The sequence below is a fragment of the Carassius auratus genome, unplaced genomic scaffold (genome assembly GCF_003368295.1).
Source record: "Carassius auratus strain Wakin unplaced genomic scaffold, ASM336829v1 scaf_tig00214237, whole genome shotgun sequence".
Taxonomy (NCBI): Eukaryota; Metazoa; Chordata; class Actinopteri; order Cypriniformes; family Cyprinidae; genus Carassius; species Carassius auratus.
In genome coordinates this window covers 560961-585384 of record NW_020527572.1, presented here as the reverse complement: position 1 = coordinate 585384, position 24424 = coordinate 560961, and the positions used below count along the sequence as shown (strand labels likewise).

Below are 24424 nucleotides of genomic sequence, written 5' to 3'. Positions count from 1 at the left end.
CAAGAACACAACAGGTTATATTTTTCCAGCAGTAGTAAAGGTTTGAATACACACGAGAGGGGTGAATCAACTCTTGAAGGAATATTTGGGTTTAGTACGAGTTGACCATTTTTTTGCCATAATTTTGATTGGCACAAAAAAAGAGGGAGGGAGAAGGAAAGTTGAGGTTATGGCGAGGTGCTGACAATGAAAGCAAATAGGGCCAATTTCTGGATGATTTAAAAGGAAGGTTGAGAAGTTTGTAACATTATAGCATTCCCATTATTGTTCCATTAAAATGTGTGTACTATTCGAGCTCTAAAATTGTTTTTCTCATTTTTATTATCGTTTTATGATTTTAGATGTTTTCATGGCAAAAAACGTTATATAAAACGTATTGTTTTCAGGTCAGTGAATGTCTGGGAAGTAACATACAGTAATCTGATGATTGTCAGTGTTGGTCAGCATCGATTTCTGCAGTATGAACTTTCCTTTACTATCACGTTCTGTCACGACCCAATTTCACAAACACAAATGTATTTTCTTGAACTTTGGGTCCAAATTTCAAAGCTTGCCATATGTGCGCGGCGTACGTAAACAGGTCTGTAATTAGCCGCGTGCCTGTTTATTGTCTGTTCCATTACTTACGAGACACACAAACTCAGATTAGCATCTGATAACGTACCTAATATCCAGCCATGTCAGGGGCTGCATGGATGGAAGGTATCCAGTGGCCAGACTTAGCAGTAGCTCCTTCTGAGCACAATGCTCCACTTGTTGCTCCGTCTCCTCTGGCATGATCCAAAGCCATATCAGACCTTTCCCGAGGCTTCAAATCCTCAATTCTTCATTTTGCGCTCAATCAAATTTTGGGTTTTATGATTGGATATTATGATAATGTTGGTGTTTAAATTTATCTACTTTATTGTCTATTGTTGCACAGTGGCTAATTGGAACTGAATGAGCTCATTGTTGTTAGAAAGACATATCAGATGAGGATCAGAGCACAGCGATGATTGTTAATTTAGGACTAGATAAGAAATTCTGTAACATTGCCTGTTCTTGCACACTCTTCACATAATTATGCAAGATAATGAAGGGATTTTATTCCTGGAGAATTCGAATCGGGTAATAGGGGTCATTAACTGTGCTAATGCATATCTCCGATTGTATCCTCAAAACGCTGCTTTACACATTCTGAATTAAGTATTTGTACATATTATCTTTGCAATTCATCCAGGAAAGGTTCCACTTGAGAGCTGTTGCTAAGTGGTTCACAGTCTAGATCATTCAGCCAAGACATTTAATCTCATCTCATAAAACTGATTGGTTTAATTGGCTGAGAGTCTGGCAAGATCAGACAAAAACAGACTTCCACTGTACTTACTGCTGCATATGTGCTTAGAATCTTGTGCTGGAATGTTCGCGACAGCAAATTTGAGCCACTTTATGAAAGAATGCTTTCGCTGAGGTGAAATCAATGCACTGTGAGCCGCGCCAGGACAGTCTGAATTTTCCATAAGGTGCTTCCTGGGAAAGATTTGTGTGTTTGTATGACTGCGAGCATTTGTTTGTAGATGCTTATGTTGGAGGTGGGAAAACAAGGGCTTAAATGGTTACCGGGGAAAGAGGAGGGGTGCAATTCCATCCCCATTGCTCCACCTACCCCACCCCATCCTCTATACTGTTTCCTTATTCTGCCCGGCCACAGACACTTGCCTTTTGTACGGAGGGAACCAGAGAAACAATCCACTCTCTCTGTTTGGAAAAAAATACATGCAAGAAAAGAGACTGGGAGATTCCAGGTGCTTTTCCTCCAGTTAAAAGCCCTGAAAGGAGGTCCTCTCCTTGCCTGGAGACAGGAGAGCCACTGCCTCGTGAAGTTGAGCACCCTGCCTCTCACATTCTCTCTCTCCCTCTCTCTTTTTGTTTCTCTCTCCCTCCTACTTTCCACCCTGTGAGAGTGCACAGAGATTCAGAAGGTGCGTCTGAAATCTACTTGTATCAAGGCTGGAGACAGCACCACAAGGACTTTTTTTTTTCCTGTACTGCGACAAGCACATGGACTTAATTTTCACCCCGAGACAGAAATAAGTATAAGAAGCAGACTGGCACCTGCCATTGAGAAGCTGAACTTTCTCTAGAGTTGTACTCGTTCTTTCTTCGCGTATGTAAACAATATTTGACTGCGACCGAGTGCCAAGACATTCCCGAGACTTCCCTGTCTGCTGGGATCCCATCACATCTTCTCAAGTTATTTCTCCAGAGATGACTGTCTGAAGAAGGGACGCAGAAAAGAAGCCACCTGACCTGCAGAAGTTACCTGCCTGAGTAATCGAGGTGAAGCAGAAGGGTAAGGTAAGGTTATATCTGAATCTTTCCTTTTCCTTCCCCTCTGGGTGCAGGCATATGTCATCTCTGAAAATGTTTTTCATATCCTGCTTCACAGCAATTGAATCCAAATGCAAGACAGAGAGAGAGAGAGAGAGAGAGAGTGAGAGAGGGAGGAAAAACAGTTGGGTTCACATCTCAATCATGAGACCAACATAATTCTCAGCGCACTGCTACACACAAGGCAGATTAACAGAATGTTTTAGTGCTCTGCCCCCATTAATCTCTGCAAAATATGTGGTGCATTTTTCTAAACAGAGCCACCTGGCTACCACTGCATTTATGCGGATGCTGGTTTTAGAGTGTGTTTGTGGGTGCTTGTTGCTCTATAGTTCGTGTGGTAGGTCTCCCAGCTTATTGGAGTTGGAGAGGGAAAGAGTTATATAACTGCAGTAGTCTCGCTTTCACTGACACCTGGGACTGTTTGGTCTGCACTTTGTTGTGCAGCAGTGCCACTCACTTAAATTTAGCTCCACCCACCGTGTCCTGAAGTCCATGCCTACTTCTCAGCTTTTGAAAGTATTTAATTTGGACCTGTCAGACATACTCCACATATTATTATTATTATTGCTGTTGTCCTGAAAGTGTCAGAAATTTCAGAGGTTTAATCACATTAAATCAGATCTTTAAAATTGAACATGAACCCTATTTATTGTGATTATTATTATTATTATGGAAGTGTTGTGTCTTGACCTGTCAGGTGTAGTTCACTTCAGAGGTTACAATACCAAGAAAAAATGGTATAAAAAAAAAAATCTGCCTACAATGCTGATGTCACAAATACCTATTTTTCAGCCTCTCCCCTCTGCTTTTTTTTTTTTTACATTTGTTTTCATATGTAATGCCCATTTATTACAAGCAAATCCATTTTTGGTGGCTAAAATCTTGCCATACTTTATTTTTCCTCTTTGAATAATTAAAAAATATACGAAATGTCCGATTATGTTGCAAAAGTAATTTCCTGTTGACTTGAATGGAAATATGTAGTGTTTTTGTTTTCAACTTTTGATGCATCTTTGTCAGCAGTAGCTTCTCACCTCAGCAAGCTTTGTACATGATGTTTTGTCATAATATGTCAAAGAAGGTCTAAAAGAGCTTCTTTGTAATGTCTCAACTTTTCCTCACATAATCAATACTGCACATGGCATGAGCTCCTTGCTGCTGTCTTAATTTCAGACAGAGAGCGAGAGAGGACTGTGAGAGAGAAGGGAATGTGCTTTCATAATACATTCTTCAACCCAGAGCACTGGGGAATAGTATTCAATAATACTTTTTTTTCTCGTCTGAGTAGCAGGGCCTAGCTTCTACAGAACTGAAACAGACCCAGTCTGGAAAAGACGACATGCTCTCCTCTAAAAACATTTGGCGCCTCAACATGATGGCTTTCAGGAGGAGAAGCGGTTGAGGTCTGACTGCGAACCTGTGCGTCAGTGCCGCTAGTGCTCCCGAATTGCACAAGCCTCTGACATGATTTTGAACCCCTGAGTGGAAAAGAGAGTTTAGAGAAAAAGTGTCTGAGACACTCCACAGACAGAGGGCCCATCACCCTCAAACACTTCTGATTCCTCCTTCTGGAAATAGTCCAAAGCTTCTAGAAGGGATGCTGGCTGTGGTTAGTTCAGAGGATGGGAAAGTCAGCTGGGAAGTATGATGTGATTTTATGATGAATGTGTCTCTTCTGGTCCTGTTATCAGGAGATGCAGCAGACACTGTCCCACCTTTCCGACTGCAATTACAGCGATAGCTTCAATCCACCAAACACCCCACTTCTTCTCACACATATTTTGACCCTTCTCCCTACATGCACATGTCAGTTAAATCCAAGGAGATCTAGGTGAAAGCTATTTCTATGCATTAGCAGTTTATATTTCAATTAGATATCTGACTTTTTTTATACACTGGACCATAGAAATTTTTCAACCAGCCACCTGAGCTGTGCGTAGCATTTGGGAAATCCCTTCCAGAGCCGGAGTAAAATTATCATTACAAATAATTCACTCACAAAAAAAGTTCTATCATTTACTCATCCTCTTGTTGTTCCAAAACTTGATATTTTTCTTTATTCTGTGGAACAGAAAAGAAGATATTTTGAAGAATGCTTCAGCTGTTTTTTTTTCAATGCACTGAAGGTCAATAGGGTCCAAAACAAGTGGAACCGTGTTATTTTATCATTATTAATATACTATTATAGTACTTATTCATATTTAGAATTTTTTCTAGCTTTTCTTTTTTTAGTTTAAATGTATTAACTTGATGTGCTTTAGTCATTTATATTTGTTTTGTGTTTGTTTTTGTTTAATTTCAATTTATTTCTATTTCTGCTTTAGATCTTCTGACGATAATTAGTACTTCAACTTAAATATTTAATTCAGTTAGTTTCTAAGGCAACATTTCTCATTTTCATTTACATTTAGTCATTTAACAGACACTTTTATCCTAAACGACTTACAAATGAGGACAATGGACGCAATCAAAATCAACAAGAGAGCAAAGATATGCAAGTGCTTTAACAAGTCTCAGTATTAACGCAGTACACGTAGCAAGTGTACATTTTAATGCATTTTATGTTTTTCATATAATATATATATATATTTTTTTACAATGAACTTATTACAATGAAATAAAACTTGGCACTGTACTATTTTAACTTTTGCCAAAATACTTTGGTAGTGTAAGGCTGTAATGGCGAGGCAATGCTGTAAATATGGATGCACTGGAGAAGCCATATCTGAGAAATAAAAAGAAAAAAAGCTTGTATCCAAACCATTATAGGTGTCTCTTTTTATTCAGCTTGTAATGTCTCACTCCAGATTAAATTCCCATTTCAGTTTTTATTCGTTTTACTGTGCAATGGAGGAAAATGATACGAAATCCATTGCACATGATTAATCAGTGGGAGAGACTATAGTCAGAGAATCTGGACCAATGCAGACTGAGAAGCATGTGTCATTGTTGGACACACCAACAATTTTTTTTTTATTTGTAATATTATATCTTTTTTTTTTTACATTATTCATAAACCTGTTGACGCTTATATGCCAACCCGAGAAATGTGTTCCTTTTCTGGTGAGAAGACCAGTAATCCACGTTTTTTTTTTTTTTTAAGGGTGCCACTAGAGGGCAGAGTTGCTAACCTTGACTGTGCAACCACAAACCCTTGTTACATGGGAACACGGGAAACACACAGGTTCACAGTCCGGCCACTGGTGCTCTGAAAATTTTAGATGACAAAAACCCTTTTTTCTTACAATGTAAATAGTACAGCATTTAAAATATTGCAATTATTGATTTATATTTGTTTATTATACCTCAATAATTAATTGGTAACACTTTACAATAAGGTTATTTACTGTGTTTGAATAAATAAATAAATGTATAATTTACAATATTTGTTCAGAGCATGTATAAATATTGGGTAATGTAATTTTTTACATATACTAATAAATTTTTTACATCGTAAGTAGTACACTGCAAAAAAAAAAAAAAAGAATTTTAATAAGTTACATTTTTCAGGGTTTTAATTTATATAAAAATTCTTAAATCAAGCTTAATTTACTTGACTTGACACTGCATGAAATATTAAAGAGATATTTATCTGCAAAAATTATTGTTTTGTATTCAGAATTGATTAATGTCATTCCAAACGTGATTGATTTTCTTTATTCGATAAAACATTAACAGATATGTTGAGAAATGTCCAGTTAATGGTAAAATCAAAACAGTTTGGTTACCAACAATTTTTCAAAATATTTTATTTTGTGTTCTACAGAAGAAAGTCATAACTTTTTAGAACATCGTGAAGGTAAGTAAATGATGACAAAATTTTGATTTTTGGGGGGGGGGGGGGGGTTATATGTCAATTTATTTTGACACTTGGGATTTTTTTACTGGAAATCATTATTAGGATATTTTGCGCTGTATATATTAACATTAATGTATTATGAACAGCAGTACATTCAGTTCATGATATCGAATGCATTATTACTGTTATTGATTTGAACCTTATTGAAAAGTGTAAACATTTCATTTATATTTTTCCCGCTTTGTTGGCCATGTCATACTGTGTTATTTTGAACCCATTCATGTTGGCAGAATGGTTCTTCTCATAAATTGTGTTGTAGTCTTCATACCTCCTTTTTTTTTTTTTTGGTGTTCACTTTAAACAGGAAATGAAGGAGAATACCACTCATGCTCCAGGAAAAGCATATGCTTAACTGTGTTATGTTCCAGGAACTCACGCCCCCATCTCTCACCATTACCATTTGTTTCTAAATGTTTTTCATTAACCAAGAGAGCGGAAAAATATAGCTGTTCAGTGGTGCTATAAGGCAAGCGGTGCATTCCTTTGAGAAATTGTGCTTTTCTTCAAAGTCTGTGTGATGGGGCACTGCAGGCTCGTTCCTTCTGCCTGTTCTCCAGTTAAGGTATGATGGACAAAAGAAAAACAGCAAATGAGGAATTACCCTCAAAGCTGTTGGAAACAGCACTTTGGCATAAGCCTCCTCTGCAATCAGCAAAGTGCTTAGCCTGCGTCGCCGATTCAATGAGGGTGCGTGCCTTTGTGAGGGAGTGTGTGAACATCTCAGACCTTAGAAAAATGCCGCCGGTGGCTCAATCAAACATCCTGTTGCATAAGGCTTCGTTCCAGTGGGTTGTGCGTGAATTGGTCTGGACAGGAAAAGAGGTGCAAACAAATCCAGGAAAGGGGAGGTTATCTGTGAAGGCCAATGGGTTTATTCTGTGGGTGCTTAGGTGTGAAGACGTCAACTGCTTGATTGATAGAGTAGAAAGGTGCACTGCCCAGAACAGATGTGTCGGTTTTGTTATTCTCAATAGGACACAATTGAACACATGCTTGCGGAAATTAACAGCTTTAATTTAAGTCTGATGAATGCAGCACCGATCTGGGCTTAGACTCAGGGCTGATTTAAAATATTATAAATCACATACAGCTATGTGAATGCTTAAAAAAAAAACATTTTCTTAATCAGTATTCTTTTTTATCAAGACACACATTCAATCATTTGTATATATTATATATATATATATATATATATATATATATATATATATAAATATTATAAATAGTGTGTTTGTGTGTGTGTGTATAATTAATTAATATTAAATATATGTAATTATTGTATATATTACAATTCTAAAAGTTTATATATATACACACACACACATACACACACACACACACACACACACACACACATACAGACACTGAACAAGATTATAAATGCAACACTTTTGTTTTTGCCCCATTTTTCATGAGCTGAACTCAAAGATCTAAGACTTTTTCTATGTACACAAAAGGCCTGTTTCTCTCAAATATTATTCACAAATCTGTCTAAATCCATGTTAGTGAGCACTTCTCCTTTGCCGAGATAATCCATCCACCTCACAGGTGTGGCATATCAAGATGCTGATTAGACAGCATGATTATTGCACAGGTGTGCCTTAGGCTGGCCACAATAAAAGACCACTCTAAAATGGGCAGTTTTATCACACAGCACAATGCCACAGATGACGCTTTTTGAAGGAGCGTGCAGTTGGCATACTGACTGCAGGAATGTCCACCAGAGCTGTTGCCTGTGAATTGAATGTAAATTTCTCTACCGTAAGCCTTCTCCTAAAGCGTTTCAGAGAATTTGGCAGTACTTCCAACCGGCCGTTACAACTGCTGACAAAGTGTAACCACACAAGCCCAGGAACCCCACGTCCATTTACCTCCAAGATCTTCTAAGACCAGCCACCCAGACAGTTGCTGCAACAATCGTTTGCATAACCAAATAATTTCTGCACAAACTGTCAGAAACCGTCTCAGGGAAGCTCATCTGCATGCTTGTCATCCTCATCAGGGTCTTGACCTGACTGCTGTTCGTCGTTGTAATCGACTTGAGTGGGCAAATGCTCACATTCGATGGCGTCTGGCACTTTGGAGAGGTGTTCTCTTCACGGATGAATCCCGGTTTTCACTGTACAGGGCAGATGGCAGACACTGTGTATGGCGTCGCGTGGGTGAGCAGTTTGCTGATGTCAACGTTGTGGATCGAGTGGCCCATGGTGGTGGTGGGGTTATAGTATTGGCAGGCGTATGTTATGGACAATGAACACAGGTGCATTTTTGAATGCACAAAGATACCGTGACGAGAACCTGAGGCCCATTGTCATGCCATTCATCCACGACCATCACCTCATGTTGCAGCATGATAATGCATGGCCCCATGTTGCAAGGATCTGTAAACAATTCCTGGAAGCTGAAAACATCTCTGTTCTTGCACGGTCAGCATACTCACCAAACATGTCATCCATTGAGCATGTTTGGGATGCTCTGGATCAGCGTATACGACAGCATCTTCCAGCTCCTGCCAACATCCAGCAACTTCGTACAGCTATTGAAGAGGAGTGGACCAACATTCCATAGGCCATTATCAACAACCTGATAAACTCTATGTGAAGGAAAATTGTTGCACTGCATGAGGCAAATGGTGGTCACACCAGATACTGACTGGTTTTCAGACCCCACCTCAGACCCCCCAATGCAGTAAAACTGCACATTTTAGAGTGGTCTTTTATTGTGGCCAACCTAAGGCACAATTGTGAAATAATCATGCTGTCTAATCAACATCTTGATAACCCACACCTGTGAGGTGGATGGATTATCTCGGCAAAGGAGAAGTGCTCACTAACACAGATTTAGACAGATTTGTGAATTATATTTGAGAGAAATAGGCCTTTTGTGTACATATCATCAGCTCATGAAACAGGGGGGCAAACAAAAGTGTTGTGCTTATAATTTTGTTCAGCATATATATATGTGTGCGTGTGTGTGTGTGTGTGTGTGTGTGTAAAATATATTAATTAAAATAGAGTGATGAAGAAAAAAGTAAGTAAAAATTGTATTATGCAGGTATTTTTAATAAAAACAAGATACTCAATTAATGTAAACTCAGCACACCTGAAACTACAATAGGTGCCTTGGGGAAAAAAACTAACAAACAAATAGTTGAATAAAAAATAAGTAACAAACCCACACACTATCAATACTTGGAAATTCTTTAACTTTATTTATCATTCACAACGCAATGCACATTTGCCTGATGAAGGTTGGTGGACCGAAACATTGCATGTGATAAATAAAGTTTAAGAATTTGCAAGTACTGATAGCGTGCAGGATCATCACTTATTTTTTAATAAAATCAAGATAAAGTGTAAAACTGTTTGCAGAGTATGTGTTGTTTGTAAGTTTGTTTTCCACAGCAAGTGACCAGAACCTTACAAATTAAAAAAGAATAAAAAGGCAAGAATAAAACAATAACCAGCATCTCTCCCTTCAACCATTGTTTCCTAAGTTATTATATCCTGCAGTTTTATGAAATTTCCCTTAAGGGATAAATAAAGTTGCTATCTGTCTTTGTGCCTATCTATCTTGTCTTCTTAGCCTTTCATTTTCACATTCCCCTCTTCACTGAATTCCCTCATTTGCTCTCCCCTGGCTCTTGAAAATGCACTGGACGTGAATGAGTTTTTCCGTTCTGTTGGCAATAGAAGGAAATGGGGATGCTTGGCAAGAGGCTGTTATTATTTTTCCTTTTGCACAGTATCATTTCTTTCAGCAGCCTCTCTGTCATACAGACCCAGCAAATGACTCCAGTCCCAATCTTATCAGCATCACGCTTCCAGATAGACTGAGAGACAGTCAAGGTATTTCCACAACAATACTGAATATTAGTTGCAAGTGATAACTGCAGACATTAGGCTTATAAAATACATTCTGATTTATTTTATTATCTAAGGTTTTAGTCGTATTTTTGGTTTCGACAACAAATCGTTTTGTTGTTTGTGCCAGCTTTGATTTCCATGGTTCTTTGGGACCTTAAAAATATTTGAATAAAATTGATCTCAAATTACGAAAGTGTCTGAAGAAAGATCATCGTAGCCATTATTTGGCTCTTTACGTCTTTTTTTGACTGTAGATTTATGACTGATCTTCTTTTACCCCCTCTTTTATGAATCATTACTCATACTACAGTTTATTTGATGTTTGTGATGAAACAGTGGTTTATGGTTTGGCACACTGAAAACAAAAAATGCCTTTGGTCATATACTGTGACTCAAAATATTATTTGTACACAAGAAAGCAAGGAGAAATCCCAGATGCTTTACAGAGGACTTCACACAATAATAGAGTTCTACCAAATAAGACGTTTAATATTTCTTTGGTTTTCTGTATTTTAATTTTGCAGCCAAAATAGCATATGTTTGCTTTGTGTTTTGCGGAATAAAAGCTTTATTTTGTGTGCATGATGTTCCTAAATCTTGCAGTCCATTTCCAAGGTAACTTGAGAAAACATTGAAGCCATTGACAGAATATCAAAATAAGAGCTGAATCCAGCTGGAGGCACTTACAGCCTGGTTTGGTTTGGTTCTACCTGCACAACTGAGCACAAATTAATCGTAATGTCAGATGATGGGCTTTGAGCTTCAGAGGGACTTGATTTCTTTAATTGGATGTTGCTTGATTTTACCAGCTTTCTCATTAGTCTCTTGTTCAGCATCAGTTCACCAAACTGATGAGGGACTTTAAGACTACGGTAAAGACGCAGAACAGTGCCAGTTCCTCTCACAGTCAAATCCTTAAAATAAAACTCCAGTTATTAGTTTGTCTTTGTCCTCCCAGGCCAAAATGTTTTACCCTCTTTTCTCACATTATGAGCAGAGGTGATGGATGGTCTGCAACAGCAGAGATGGGAATAGGGCTTTAGAGGTTATTTACTCCAGCTTAACTCTTGGATAATATTTTTTTACATGTGTTCCCAGTTATTTCTCCTCCGACATCTCAGGGGAATTGAGAACACTACCAACAACTGTTCCAGTTGTTTCCTTGCACTTTTAAGTAAGATTGTTCCATAAGTACGATGGGAACATTAAAGACTCATCTTCATCTAGCATCCATCAAATCCTTGTGATTTTAGGAATGATTTGTGGTTCTGTCATGGTGATTGTCTTTCAGTGCTGGTAGTTCATCAAGCTTATTTTTGCATTTTAGACTGAGATTGCATTTATAGACATAAATAAATCCTTAGACTACAACTATTGAATTGTTATGCAGTGAGCAAAAGTGGACGGTAGGCACTTCATCAGCCCTTAAAGATAGTTATAATATATATGTGTACAAAAGTTTACTATTCAACAATTGTTTTTTATCAAAAACAATCCTAAAAAAACAGACATCATATTTGATTTCTGAAGGATCATGTGACATTGAAGAGTAATGGCTGCTGAAAATTCAGCTTTGCCATCACAGAAATTAACCACATTTAAAAATAAATTATAACGGAAAACATCATTTTAAATTGTAAATATATTTTACAATAACATGTTTTAACAGCATTTTTTATTTCTTTCAAAAACAGTAGAAGATCTGACAGACGGATGGATGGATGGATGGATGGATGGATGGATGGATGGATGGATAGATAGATAGATAGATAGATAGATAGATAGATAGATAGATAGATAGATAGATAGATAGATAGATAGATAGATAGATAGATAGATAGATAGATAGACAGATGTCTTGTTCTTTGTGAATCCATTTGCTATGCAATTGATTTGCTCTTTAAAAGCAACATATTAAAATTTGACATAATTTATTATTTAGTTTGTGTCAACACTTAGTTGCTGTAAAGTCTCATTTCATGTTTTCCTATCGCATCATTTTCTAGAAGTCCCGCTTTCATACACATCCAAAACGCTGACAATTATCATTTTAAATCCCCCCTTCCCCCTGCCTCATGCCTTACCGTTGCCCAGTAAACCTCTGCATCTCCGGGCAGTTTGGTGTGACAGAATGAAGGAGGAGCTTGACAAGCTGGCCAAAGATGAGAGCGCTCAAATGGGCCGTGCACCATCCAACTCCCAAGCACAACAGAGCGCCTGTGTTCTCCCTAAACCACAGCAAGAAAGAGATTCGTGTTAGCTTGGAGAACTGGCTCCTGATGCAGCGTGGTTGACCTTTCACATATGCTAGCCCTTGTTGAAGAAAGATGTAACATGTTGACTATAAATAAGTTGGTCACTATGTGCATCCAATGATCCCTTAAAAAGTTTGAGAAAATCTTAAGTCATCTAATGTAATTTCTTAGTTGTTTATTTAGAAGAGTGCTATTGCTTCAATCAGTTTGATGTGGATTTCGGTTTCTTCTTTTAATTACTTTGTTTAGTTAGAATTACAACTGATTAAACTCTCTGTCCTCATTCCCTCTTTCTTTTCATTAAGATTTATCCATTAAACCACTGTCTTTTGCTGCTTTGCTAATGCAAACCAGAGCATAAGTTAAATCTGGCTTGCCAATGAGTGACACTGTCGTACCTGATCCAAGTACAGCTTACCAGCACTTCCTGCCCTTTGGTCAGTATTTTTTTTAATTATTATTCTTTACAGAAATGTAAGGAAAAAAACTTGTGCATGTGTTATGAGACTGCGTGACAAGTGGCAAGATGCCTGTGCAATAATTTTGCAGGAGTGGCTTTAGTTCTTTGATCAGCATTGGGTTTTTAAAAGGTTTGTACAGAAACAATCAGGCTCGCTAGTTTCGCCTGTACTGGGAGATTTTTGCCTGATTAAGGAGACTGTCCTACCTGCAAACTTTGTTTCCTGCAATTTGTTTGTCTCGTCTCAGAATGTCCCGTGCCTTGTACCGGTTTTGCAATGAAGATCAGTGTACTGTTTGACTAAATCTCAAAAGGCCCACTTTCTTTCCTTTGTGTAAAAGGTACACTGTATCCCATTACCCTGCTAATGCTACTCTCAGAGACACCTCATCCTCATTCACATCCTTTCTCAGGGGGCTCCTGTTTGATCAATAGATTCACACTAAAAAGAGATTATAGGCAACATATCTAAATTTTGTTTCTGCAAAAAAATAAATGAAAAATAAAGGCTACATTTAAATATGTTCAAATTTGAAACCAATATTTTATATTGTAAAAATATTTCCACGTTATGTTTACTGCATTTATTTGGATCAAATAAACGCAGCCTTGCTGAGCCTATCTTTTTCATACTGGTGAGTGTGAGAAACAAAGCTGCAATTGTGAAAAATTAGGTCACAAATTTTAGATATAAAATCACTAATGAGAGTTTACTTTTTATTATTATATTACTCTGATGTGGAGACAGACATCCCTCATGTTTTTCATTTCAAGTGTTTTAGTAAAATGAGAGGCCACCTTTTTCAAATAATTACAAGAGGATTTCTTCTGAACTTCCTGTCTGAGCCACATGTCTGGAAAAGCTGCTAACTCATGCCTGCTAAGATGAAGGTCATCCTCAGCTTATCCACTCATCTTATGATGGCCATTTTCCACTCTGGCAAGCACATAAATCTAAATGATGCCATGAAGTAAGTGAAAGTATCAGAATATTCATAATCATCTCTAAAAGTATTAGAGGAAGTCATTTTCGTTTATTTCATTACTGTGTGTCTCTTTACCTGGTAATTAGATAGGATAACTAATCCTGACATCCAGATGTCATCGTCATAACCTTGTTGAATTGATGAGAAATTAAACCAGGAGGGTCTTGAGTTCAAAGCAGCCTGTAATACAAAGCCATGACAACACAAAGACCGTGTTGTTCCTCGGTCTGAAATACAGATCTTCACTTGAAAACTGTCCTTTTTGAAGATGACCCAACTATAAAGACAATGTAAGGTTCCCTTTGGTCCAAACATAGTTATCCCTGTCACAGATAAATTTCCTGGCGTGGCTAGAAAGAGTCATTTGAGTGGAACTCAAGTCTCTATGAACATGATCAGGCCTTCATTGGCTCATAACGCTGCAAAGGCTCCCTATGGGGGTTTCTATCTGACTGCCCATTCGAAACAATACACAGATTGACCCCTGCAGGACAAACCCACCTGCTTTGACCAAATGTAGGTGAAGCCAGAGAAGGAAAGCCTCCAGTATCTGAGTTTTCCCAATGCACTGTGGGTAATGGACACGTGTGTCTGAGTCCAAGTAGCAACTGCTAATCCGTTTACATTCAGCCTGAGACTCAATAAGAGGATATTAAATTTGGAGGGTATTGTGTGGCAGTTCTTAAGCAACCAAACACACTTCCTGCATCCCGTCCTGCTCTGCAGAATAGAGGCAGTGAGCATGATGAGAATGCCACCATTTAGCAGCTCATATGAGTGTGTGGGTTTAACTTTAATTGAATAAGGAGTCGTTCTGTTTGCACAAGGCTGCGTTGGTCACACCATCCAATAGCATCATCACATAAATCGCTCTATTCGGTTTTTATGGAATCCAGATGAGCCTGCAAGGGAATCTTTTCATTTAGCCTCATTTTCCAGTTATGCACAAAAACGGATAACACATATTAACATTTACTGTTTAGCAGAGGCTTTTAACCAAAGTGGCTGGAGGAAAAGCACAAGTAATCATGCAGGATAAACAATGCTAGTGGTACTGCAACACCCTCAACTGCAGAAGAAAGAGAGAGAAAGAGAAATATAGGAAAATTTAATTCCTGTTAATTCTGTTGTTGTTAAAATAACATTATTGGTATTATTACTGTAATAGGAAGAGCTTTTATTTATGGTTTGGGGACTTTAGTAAATATCTGTAATCGCTTGACTTTACATTTAATGATCAGTTGTTAACATTAATACAGCAAAATGAACGAGAATGACTGAATGTTAAGTACTGTACATGTTTGTAATATTTTAATATATGTATATCATATATTTAATAGTTAAGAAATACAATTTCATTTATTATATAATTTTATTTTATATCATACATTATCTTATTATTTATTTTTTTATTATTTTGCAACTGTATAATATCATCGTCCATAGGTAAGAGGTTTGCAGACATGGAGATGATCTGACAGGGACAAAATTCTCTTCACGAAAACAACTTCCCCATTTCGCTTCCAAAAACTCTGGTTATTCACTGAAAAAAGACCAAAAATTGGTTACATGCCTTACTGCTGACTAAATCGTTTTGAAGGCTATCAGACAAAACAGTACATCTGCTGTCCTTCGACTGAAATACCGCTGCATAAAAATGATCATCGCCTGGACTGCAAATGTTCTTCTGCAGTATTAATGACTGTCTAGTGTCCTCTTAGGGACATATTGATGAAGTTTAGTAACCCAAACAAAGCCATGTGTTTCTGAAAAATACTGGAATTTAAGTCAGCCACCCACAAACTGCACACATAACTGCAGCCGTTGAGACAAAATTATTAAAAAACATTTTTAGGGACTTTTTCCTTGCTATTATCTCCTTTTACTCACTAATATTATACTTTAGAACTATATATATATATATATATATATATATATATATATATATATATATATATATATGTGTGTGTGTGTGTGTGTGTGTATGCTTATTTTCTTTATATTCAAATGCTGGATAGATAAAGCAAAAAAAAAAAAGTACATATTTTCCCTCAGAAAAAGTTTTGATTAATCATATTGGATTCAGTACAATGATGTTTAATTTTGGAAACAACACATCTTTATAGTAACCTTTTTTTTTCATGCAATATAAATATGTCTTTGTATATGAAAATATATAGCTGTCTTCATATTTTAGGAAGGGGGTCCTAACAAGAAGATCATCATTCTGGAGGGTCTTTGGCATTAACAAGTTTGCAAACACTGTGCTAATAAACTAAGCAGCTCGATGGGGCCTTTAGAGGCATTTATAGAGAATTGTTCATCTTTGGGGGAGATATGGGGGATAAGAGTGATTTTGGCATTGAGGATGGAAATAGATTTTGAACTGTGGTGCCCACAGACACTACAATCGTTTCTTGCCTGCTTCTCTTTCACTTTCCCATCACGGACTCTCACACAAATCATTAAAATAGCATTTTAAGCACTAGTTAAGTCATTCCAGCAGAAACCACAGTCTCCTTATTAGGCAGCCTGCAATTCACCAAACGACACCCAGCACGAGAAAGAGTTTGTTTTCTTGTCTGTCCTTTGTGTCTATTTCCTGTCAGTTTTGCGAAGGCATTGGATGTCGTTGTCTAGAATTTAAGGATTTAGTCTGCGTAGGAGGGTGTGAAAAGTTCATACTTTCCCCATTCATAAAAATGCAGTGTTTATTGCCTTTTTTCCGTCAGGGAACACGAATATGAACATCATTTTCCCCCACTTTTTTTAAGCATTTTTTTTAACTGCATGGAGGAGTCTTGTCTAGACCAGGCAAGTTTTTAAGTGGGGTTCATCTACTTGATTCATGGCCCCAAAGTCTCCTCCAAACCCAGTAACAACACACAATTGAAGAGGCGAACATTCCAGCACTATTGTTTTTGCATTATATTCCTGTTGCTTGAAAGACAGAGGCAGTTATCTGCTCCATTAGCTCCACACGCCATACAAATCAGCCTACTATTCTCTTCATCCTGAGGTTCCATCACATTTTGCAGTGTTTATACATTAGCAAGTAACTAATTTTCTATTGATAACAAATTTTTTGTTTATCATATCCTTTATGAAAGGACCACCTTGATATACCGGCCTGATATACTCATGACAATTTATTTTTTTTGCTATTTTTTAAAAATACGTTTTGAGCAGCAGTAAACTGTAATGAAACATCATGATGTCTAAAGCTAGATTGCTTAAAGCAAGCAGCTTTACAGTATTAAACATAAAACAGTGTCAGTGTTGTTTTCAATTAGAAATATAACTTCAATTTCTACTATAAAGCAGCTTTTCAGGGTGTTTTATTTGTTTTACTTGAGGCATGTTTTTACTCATACCTGACCTTGATGGCTTTAATACAAGAAATGAACCGGAGAAGATTTCCATGTCAAAGAAGGCAGAGCTCCAGTGTACCTAACTATTACGTATTCGCCACAGATCAATAGCCGTTCGAAAGTGGAGTGGATTTTTCAAGAAAGCTCACTTTGGCAAACACTATCAAATTCCTGACACAATCTCCAAACAAACTTTTGGAGTATATGCTGAGGCCTTTATTGGTGCTGGTCTAGCTGTGTAACCATCATCTGTGTAATGATGTTAAAGTAATACTCATGTCATTCCAAATCTGTATTAATTTCTTCTCAGAAATATAATTTGAAGAATACCTTAGTGTTTTTATTTTCCATACAAAGTCAGCGGCATCTAATGTTGTATTGGATCCTATTGACTTTCACTATATAGACAAAGCTTTCTGCCTCTTTTGTGATTCGACCGACATGAGGGTGAGTATTGGATGACAGAATTTTACTTCATACCTACCACTCTATCATGCGAAACACAATATATGAAATCGAAATCAAACACATTTCTATGCATATCCATTGCTTTGTTTCAAAATGTTATGTGGTATGCTGTTTTGTAGCCATTGTCCTCAATGAGGTGTCGCCCTAACATCTGCTCCATAGATTAGCGCACACAAGCAGTGGTCTGCTTTACTTTGATATATTATGTCTAAGCATGGAGACTCCTTAGTCTGCGTCTCAGTAGTTGGTTTGTCAAGCTCCAGGGTGTCTATGGATTCATGCCCAGTCTGAAAAGATCTACAAAGCCAGACGAGAGGACCAAAGAACCCCTGTCTTGCCCAAAAAAAGGGGCACGAGTCCAACAAGGATTAAAATGGCATTCCTCTGCCACCCCACAGAACCCAGAAAATGGTGGTTGCATGGATCAAATTGGAATGCCCCATCCATGACTTGACTGTTGGCTTTGCTTAAAAGACCAAACATAGCAGTCACTAAAAAATTGCTTATAGCTATTAAGCTTTCCGTGATTGGAGCCATTTCAGTTCATACGATCTTCCATGAGCTTTAGAGCAGGGAATGGTGTTATTTAGTGTGATATTTTCATCTTCAGGCTGCAGATTGTTAAAACAGGAAAAGGAATATTAGATGGCTATGCTTAGATTTATAATTCATATGTCTACTAACATCCAGTTTTACCCTTGTGTCATTTGAAAGTAGGTCTTTGTGATGGAAAAGGCTATTTTCTGCCATGATGTTCATTTGAAGCAAATGGTCAATTTGCTATAAAACTGCTAATTTGTCAGATCCAGTTTCATTTCATTAATTCTTCTCCCATCTGCGTGTAAAAATGGATTGCGCCATATTCAGTGGCAAGGAGTGGTTTTCTCATAGCTTTTTCCCTCTGTGGCTGTGGTCCATTGATTTTAGCCCCCTTTCCCTAAACTTAAGTAAACACATTCTTTTCCAAACCATACTAAAGAGCAGAGCTCTTGGTCAGCAACTCGTGAATGATTAGAGAAAGGACTGTTTGGGTAATTTGCATGTACTTTACTTTGTGTCACGAAGAGCTCATTTACAGGCCGTGGTGTTGACTTCTGCCAATTATTTATCCTTAGACTCAATGGAGCGACACGTTCTCACCTTCTGCTTTCTTTCATATATTTGAATAAATGGAACATACATACTGTGTTTTCCTGCTCTCAGCTAGTACATACATTCATGTCATTGCCAAAAAAAAAATGTGCGTGTTCGTAGTGATTTCAGGTTTTTGTATGCAGATGTAGATCTTAAAGGAACAGTTCACTTGTGAATGGAAATGAAATACCATTATTTACTCACTGTCAGACTCTGTTCCATGTTTTTTGTGTGTTTCGTTCCCCATGTTTTTCCATGTGCATACCTGGTCCTTCCTGTCCTTATCATTTGTTCCAGGTGTTCCCAGTTTCGTTCTATTGATCCCAGGTGCCTCATCATCCCCTCATCATGTCATGTGTATATATAGTGTTCCCTGTTTTTAGCTTGGCTCCTGGTATTGTACGGTCTTCCTGAGTGTTATTCTGTGTTGTTCCATTAAAGACTGTAACTGTTTTTATACTTTTACTTTACTGTAATTCCCATGTTTTCTCATGTCCCCTTGCTCCAAGTGAAGTGTGACACTTACATTCCAAACCTGCATCTTTTATTTATTTCTGTGACCGATAGTGTTAGATACTTTGAAGACTCTGTTGTAGATCTTTTACATAAAGTTTATAGTAACCCCAGTTGTTAAGCTTGGAAGATTATCAGTGAGTAACACAGTGTAAGATTGTGGTTTGTAACATCTTTAACGGCATTATTATTTTTTAATTATCTTTTTTTTTTTTATTACCATTATATATATATATATATATATATATATATATATATATATATATATATATATATATATATATATATATATATATATATATATATATATATATAATGGTCACTATGAACTGCATGCATGCAGATTCCTAAAAATGTCTAATATACAGAAGCATTTGCACAGATCTTGATGGTTGTGAGGGTGAGTAAATATTGATTAATGTTTTACATGTACAAGTAAGAATGATGAATAAGAACAGACTGAATTTAATCTCACAGAGGCTGTTTGGGAAGGTTATGTGTGGTCTTTTTCAACTCTGGTCTATGTTTCAGTCCACATCAAGAGCTTTTCTATAGCTGTTGTGCTGCATTGATAAACAATGGGTTGTCTATTTAATGGAGCACCAGCAGTGCCCACCAAGGCTTCTAAAGGAATGTGCCACTGTTCATAACAGATGCCAGAGACCCCAGTGGCGCAGTATTCAATATTACAAAACCCAGAATTCAAGAATCCAAATGAATACTTTGAAAAAGTGATCATCCAGATTAATTCTCCTGAAATGTAGCAGAAACTTATCTAACTGTTTATGGCTCACTGATCAAAGGCACAAAGTAAAGCCCCTGATATGGTGTCGACAACAGACTTTCTCAACTGTATTCCCCTCTATAGGCACCTGCTGTCGGGGTGAGCATGAGGCTGACCCCAGTGCTGGTCCACAGATACACTGCAAACACACTGAATGAAAAGAGAAATAGAAAGAAGGAATGTGTGCAAGGAATTTTAACTGAGTTCCCCCTTTGTTGCATCTCTGAAACTTACAAAGCAACCATCTGAGTAAAGTTTCCAACCAGAAATGAAAAGCAAGAAAGGGAATGAGTGAAAGAAGGTCTGCACAACGGCTCATACCAAGATGCAGGCGTGTAGTTTGGCAGCGACCAAGGATTTCCATTAAATAGCAGGTTTCAGGAACAAGATAATTGTTCTAGCAGAACTGACCCCCTCTCACCTATTCCTCATCCCATCTTCCTCCTCAACTCCTTCACTCTACTCTCTTTCTCAGCTCATATGTGGGCTGTCTCTCCTCTTCCAAATCAGAGAGCTGCAAGAGAGAGTCCACATGTCATTTTCACACCTTAATGAACGAATACAACAGTCTTTTCAGCATAAAGTGATATAAACTGTTTAAGAAGTACTGAAATTTGTATTATCTTTTATATTTATTATATTTTAGACCATAGATTTAGTGTTTATTATGAGCATGTGGCACAGATCCGCCTCCAATAAATCTGTTTGGATCAGTTTGTCCAGCATTTACAACAGTCTGAAACATTTATAATTTACCATTCAATAGTGCTGAAAATAATGTGTTTTAGATGGATGGTCCTCAGTTTGGTAGATGTCCATGGTTATTCATGAATAAATGACTGTTATGAACTGGTTTTTTTTTAATGAGTCAGTCAAAAAGATTCAGTTTGCTCATAAACTGAGTGAGATTGAATCAGACTTAGCTCAGCCAGTGAATCATTCAAAGCCATTACCAAGTTCACAAATGACTCCTTCACCAAAATGAAAACTGTCAGTGGAGTCATTTTTCAGATTTTAATTATAATTAAACCAGGAACCGTTACTGTGGAGTGTCGATTAAATGTAAATTTTTTAATCGTTATATTCCAACAATATAATACTTTCTTTTTGTAACAGCAGCAGCTGTGTTATATAATCAATAGGGAAAATATTCTAATATAATATTCACAACTGAATATAAAATATTTTAGAAAATATATTGTTGGTCATTGTTTAGCATAATAAGGTCTAATTGGTGTTGAAAAAAGGTAGAAAAGACTCTGTGACTCTGTGAGCTTCCTAGTCATTTGTTTAGTCTGGAGCCCTGCAAACTAGTCATAACAAGCATAAAAGTTGCAATTCACACTGAGCTGAACTAGTTTAAGCAAGATGTTTTGCCCAATTTGCCTCTCTACCGGAAAATGCTATTACCTGGTTCGATTGCAGAGGCCTTTCTTTAGCTTACATTGGAATGAATCTTGTCATCTATGATGAAAACAGGCCATGCCTCGGAAATCATTAAGCCAGAGATACACAGTCTTGCCAGGACCTTTTGAAGTGAATAAGGCTGATCACAATCTCATTAATAGTGACTGACCTGCAGATTCTAGGGCAGTCTGCCTCCACCCAAAGTTGCACAACAGCCATTATTCATCCCTCCCCTGAGAGGTGTGCTTTGGCTGGAGCTTTTATTTGGGTGGAAACGTGTCTTTGACATTTTATCTTCTGGCTTATCAATTGCTGCTCTGCACTGATAGGAGCTCAATTATTCTTAGGCTTCTCAGACTGCGAGTAAAGAGAAGAAAATGCAAGGAAGAGGAGGCTGTGCAAGGGAATTTAAGAGGAGCTGAACTGTGTAAGACAGAGCGGATTTTGACATGAGGAGTGAAGGCTTGATTTGTTTTTAATTGGCTATGCGGTGTCGGCATTGAGTAACGGCAGTGCGTTTATGGCCTCATTATTTTAAAACTCCTGTCTAGATAAAGTGAAAACCAAGTGGAGCAGGTCTGTGTGAGAGGAAGAACCCAGACAACTTAACCAGGTATAAAACTGTGTCTGACAACACAAGTATTAAGGAAAGGTGTCATTAATTAATTAGTGCCCGAAAACAGCCAAGTAGAATCTATTATTTGTAACAGATGTCTTCTTGATTGCACATTTTTTACATTTTAGTACTTAACAAGGGTCAGTGACAAATAAAATGCCCCCAATTAAGTTATAAGTAATAACATCTTGTTCTTGTGCACATGTGAGTGTACACATCTTAATCAGTATTTTCAAAGTAAAAGAACTATTTTGAAAGGTACAAAAAAGTCAAGTTAAAAAATAAATTTAAAAACATGTTCAAGACATATCATGAGTTAGTAATTATTAGTAAATATTTTCTTAATATACGTTTTTAGAGAGTTGCACCAGATGACATTTCAGAACCTGATTTTTATTTTATTTTATTTTTCTTTCTTTTATTTTATTTTCGACAGTTGTGACACCCTTACATTTTTTACTTTATGCTCTCAAAAATATCTAAATATATTAATTTAAATGTAAAAAAATAAATAAATAATGCTCATCATAGATATGTATTTAAATCATTTAAATAATTTTTTAATGTGGATTTTTTACAAGTAAACAAAAACGACACATTATATCTTTATCCAATTTTCATTATTTATTTATTTGTTTATTTATTTAGATATTATGAATATTCATTTTATTTTGTATTATAAAGAACTTTCTCCTGTTGGCTTCATTGGACGTTTACAAATTATTAAACATAAAATGTTGTTATTTAAACATGAAATTGTGTTATTTAAAGATGTATGTGTCTACGGTCATCCTTCATACTTGCTTCATACTAGTTTCTATTGGAAGAAGAACCTCCTGGGTGCCAGCTGACCTGCTGACTTCTGTAAGTGCTTTGTATAATTAGTCCCATTTCCCAGGTCAGCTTATGTCAACAAGTGTGTTCAGTGGGTGGTGTGCTGTCGTGATGGTCTGATGCTGACAGGTGTTTTATTCACTGAGAGCTGGGGAGTGATGTATATATCTACAGTCGAAGCCAGGCCAAATAATGTGTAAAAAAAGAGCTCCTCTCCAGCTCCTCTCAAGATGTTATAGGTCACATTCCTCTGATCGTCACAAGCTCATAAAACTCACAAAGTTCTCAGAAATGTTTTCAGAGAATACAGTATGGGTAAAAATACACTTGCATAAATAGGCCACATGTGTTTTATATATATATATGTGTATATCTATTTTATATATATATTTACATTTACATTTACATTTATTCATTTAGCAGATGCTTTTATCCAAAGCGGCTTACAAATGAGGACAGTGGAAGCAATCAAAAACAACAAAAAGAGCAATGATACATAAGTGCTATAACAAGTCTCAGTTAGGTTAACACAGTACACGTAGAATGGGATTTTAAATAATATAATAAATAAAAAGGAACAGATGGAATAAAAAAAGAATAGAGCAAGCTAGTACACATACCCACACACACAATTGCATAATAAATGAAAAGAAAATAGAATACAAAAAGATTAGAAAGGTAGTTAGATTTTTTTTTTTAAGAATATAATTAGAATAGTGAGTTTTAAAGTTAGAGGGTCAAATAAAGATGCAAGAGATATGTTTCAAGCCGATTCTTAAAGATGGTTAAGGACTCAGCTGCCCAGATTGAGTTGGGGAGGTCATTCCACCAGGAGGGAACATTTAATTTAAAAGTCTGTAAAAGTGACTTTGTGCTTCTCTGGGATGGCACAATCAAGCGACGTTCAGTTGCAGAACGCAAGCTTCTAGAGGACACATAAGTCTGAAGTTACAAATTTAGGTAAATGAGTGGAGAGCCAGTGGTAGTTTTGTAGGCAAACATCAATGCCAATCAATGCAGTTCATACATTCAGTGACTTGAATACACCTTCTGTAACGAGCAATTTTTTAATTAATGAATTAAATTTGTATTCAAATATATAAATACCTCAAATCAAATCAAAGATGGAAATTTCGGAAATGCAAGAGGTGCAGAAGTTATGAGAAGTATTATTCAGCTGTAAGATCAAACAAAATGGCTTCATTTCATGTCACTGCCCACAGTCAGTAAAACAGGCTTGTGTTTCTCACACAGAGCCTGCACTTTGTCGGCTGTGCTCCTCAGTTTCTCCTTTTCTTCCTACTGTTTCTTTGTTCAGAAACAGACATGCTTTTTTACACCTAAATTGATGGCAAATGAATTACTTCAACAAGCTTTTTGAGTTTAAACAGCACGCATACTGTCTTGTCTTTTGTCTAGTTATCTTTAACCATAGCTGCTGCTGCTCTCACAGGACACATTAAAAACAGACCACATGTGTCCCCTTTTCCAGGGTGCT

At 37.0% G+C, this 24424-nt stretch overlaps 1 protein-coding gene across 2 annotated transcripts in view; it reads left to right on the top strand.

Annotated features, from left to right (window-relative positions):
- Positions 1-1396: 1396 nt before the first annotated feature.
- LOC113091585 (collagen alpha-2(VIII) chain-like) overlaps positions 1397-24424 on the top strand; it is a 48722-nt gene continuing 25694 nt past the window's right edge. The window contains exon 1 of one of the 2 annotated variants that reach the window (XM_026257154.1): positions 1397-2332. The gene's annotated coding sequence lies outside the window, so the exon portion shown is untranslated. Of the gene's footprint in view, positions 2338-24424 lie in introns of both variants that reach the window. The other variant, XM_026257153.1, reaches the window with a different exon arrangement.